General features: G+C 37.1%; 1 pseudogene across 1 annotated transcript; it reads right to left on the bottom strand.

Annotated features, from left to right (window-relative positions):
- Nucleotides 1-1,617: 1,617 nt before the first annotated feature.
- On the bottom strand, nt 1,618-3,092 carry LOC308552411 (ATP synthase subunit alpha, mitochondrial pseudogene; annotated as a pseudogene). Its single transcript has one exon. The product of its transcript is annotated as an ATP synthase subunit alpha, mitochondrial pseudogene (transcript).
- Nucleotides 3,093-3,494: the final 402 nt, after the last annotated feature.

Below are 3,494 nucleotides of genomic sequence, written 5' to 3' on the forward strand. Positions count from 1 at the left end.
AATACTACATCATCACAATGTACTTAGAAATGTTTATGTTTCCCAGAGGTTTAAAGTTTTAAATGATACGAGGAAGGCTCTTACATAATATTTTTCATGTAAGAAATCCTCTGCTTTTGAACAATGATAATAAAATATCACTACCTAATATGTTAAAATAAAGGTATATTAATACACATTTGGTTGTATACATAGTAGTGTTCACTACATTTAATTTTTATGGTATAAAAATAAGCACTTATTAAAATGTTTATTATATAAAATATAGAGTAAGTTTTTTTACTTATTTACTTATATTTAATAAATAAAGTATATTTTAGGATACCAAAATTTTTTGAGTGGTTCAAAAGCAGAAAATATATTATTATGTAATAAGCAACTATAACCTCACCTAATTCTTAATTTTTAATATTAAAATTATAAACAAACCTATGGGAATCATCATAAATATTTTATTTGAATATTTATTTCAGGGTATGGGGTGCTTAAGATGTACTTTTTATTTATTTCAATTAGAGTAGTACTTTATATTTGAAATGACCATTTGTATAATTTAAATGTTAGAATATGATGATAATTACATTTCTAATATTTTACATGATATAAATACCTCCATATGGTGCTAAAGTGGGCTCTGTAAATGATAAAAGTAAAATAAAATGTGCCTTTATATCATACTACAATACTTATTAAATGAGCTACATTATTAGAAATTCCAAAATGGGCAATCACATAATTTACAATGCAGCATGTACATTAACTTAAAAATCACTTAAGGCCCAGCCGGCATGGCTCAGTGGTTGATCATCGACCTGGGATCCAGGAGATCACAGTTCAATTCCCAGTCAGGGCACATGCCCGGGTTGTGGGCTCCATCCCCAGTCAGGAGGCAGCCGATCAATGATTCTCTCATCATTGATGTTTCTATCTCTCTCTCTCCCTCTCCCTCCCTCTCTTTGAAATCAATAAAGATATATTTTTTTCAAAATCACTTAAGGCCTAGAACACCAACTGTGTGAAAATAGAATGCTTTTATGCCAGATGTCTATAAAGACTGTCATAACTCAGAGACACATGAAACAGCTACAATCATTCCTCTGATCTATGTAGAAATTTCCTCTGTCTTTAGGCAAATGGTAAGGAGAAAATAAATGGATTCCTTCAAAGCATTTTGTAATTAGTTATGTGGAGACAGACATTTGCAGTCAGTGTATTACATACATTGGTTTGAAAAAGGAAACTAATTAGTAGCATGTATATATATCACCATTTCTCTCTTTTTCAGTAACTAAATTTTTAAGGGCCTTAGAAATAAAGATAATCAAATTTTAAAAAATAAATAAAAAGCTCAGTTTTAATTAGAAATTGAAATAGCTTTAAAGGAACACTAATGAATTCTAAATTCTACTTATCTGAACCAATTTAATATGTAAGTGTGGATAATAAATCTATACAATATTTTTACTTTTTCAATGTAAGGAAATGTTATAGCTTTGTAAAAATGGTATTAAAAACCTTCCACCAAAATATTTTCTTTTCTTTTTTTATCCACCAAGCAATATTGAACTTTTATATTTAAGGTGATTTCTGTACATCTGGAGTATGAGAGTAAGCCTTTTACAAATGGAACCGATTACTAGAAGAAACAATGACAAAACCAAACTGGCATTTGATGTGAATCCATAGGAGTTTTTCAAATCCAGCCAAGAAGTTTGTTACAATTTCTTTTGGCTTTGCATCTGACTGTTCAGAGGTCTTTCCATCAGCCCTGATATTGCCCAAAAGGGTTTGGTGTTGGCTGATAACATGAGACAAGAAAGCATTCTCAAACTTTGTGATCTTTCTGGGCTCCAGTTTATCAAGATACCCTCTTACACCAGCATAAATAATAGCCACTTGCTCTTCAATAGCCATGGGAGAATACTGCCCTTGCTTCAGCAACTCAGGCAGACGCACATCTGACTCAAGAGTTGTTGAGTGGCAGCATCGAGATCAGAACCGAACTGAGCAAAGCAGCAACCTCATGATACTGAGCCAATTCCAGCTTCATGGTACCTGCCACCTGCTTCACGGCCCTGGTGTGGACAGCAGATCCAACATGGGACACAGACAAACCGTTCATGGCAGGGCAAATACCTTTGTAGAACAATTCTGTTTCCAAGAAGATCTGTCCATTAGTGATGGAAATGATATTCATTGGAATGTAAGCACACACATCACCAGCTTGTGTTTCGATGACTAGTAAAGCAGTCAAGGAGCGACCACCAAAAGAATCATTCATTTTGGCTGCTCTCTCTAGCAGACGGGAGTGTAGGTAGAACACATCATCAGGAGGGGCTTCACGACCAGGGGTCAGCGCAGCAGCAAAGACATCTGAGGATAAGCAACAGCCTGTTTGGATAAGTCGTCATAGATCATCAAGCATGTTTGCCATTATCCCTAAAATATTCTCCCATAGAACAGTCAGAATAAGGAGCCAGGTACTGAAGTGGCACAGCATCAGAAGCAGTAGCTGAAACCACAATGGTGTACTTCATGACATCTCCATCTGTAAGTCTCTTCACCAACTGGGCAACAGGGGATCTCTTCTGACCGATAGCTACATAGATACAGTATAGCTTCTTCTTTTCATCAGTTCCATCATTGAAACATTTCTGGTTAATGGTTGTGTCAATAGCGATTGATGTTTTGCCAGTCTGTCCATCACCAATAATCAGCTCACGCTGACCACAACCAATTGGCACCAAGCTATGCACAGCCTTAATGCCAGTCTGCATTGGTTCCTGCACAGAGATTCGAGGAATCATCCCAGGGGCTTTCAAGCCAACTCTCCTACGGGTCTTGGAACCAACTGGACCTTTTCCATCAGTGGCATTACCAAGGGGATCTACTACACGACCCAACAGCTCCTCGCCAACAGAAACATCCATAATGTCTCCTGTTCGCTTCACAGTATCTCCTTCCTTAATCAGTTTATCATTTCCAAACAACACCAACAGTGTCGGGTTCCAAGTTCAGAGACATACCCTTTAAGCCTAAAGAAAACTCTACCATTTCTTCTGCTTGAACATTCCTCAGCCCATGTACTTGGGCAATACATCACTAATACTTAAGACATGCCCAGTCTCTTCAAGGTCAACAGAGGTATTGGCTCCAAGTATAATATTTTAAACAAAAATAAAATTTTTAAATTAAAAAAAAAGAAAAAAGAATAGAGGGCATCTCAGCAGTGCCAGTCTCCTGAAGACGAGTGTTAGAGGCATGGAGATTCCTTGCGGCAATAAAGGGTGATCCCAAAGTATTTTTGGAGACCAGCCTGGCCTGCCAAGGGAGGGCGTGGGCCAAGGCCACCTCAACGCACAGGGACAGCATTCTTGCAGCTCCTCGGTAGCTCCTCTGCAGCAGCAGCCTTGGACTGACTGGCCAAAATATTTTCTTGACTGCAACAAAATTTGATCAATTAAAGTACAATGTATTTTCAACTATGTGCATGA

The sequence above is a fragment of the Miniopterus schreibersii genome (assembly GCF_964146895.1).
Source record: "Miniopterus schreibersii genome assembly, chromosome: 2".
In the NCBI taxonomy this organism is placed as follows: domain Eukaryota; kingdom Metazoa; phylum Chordata; class Mammalia; order Chiroptera; family Miniopteridae; genus Miniopterus; species Miniopterus schreibersii.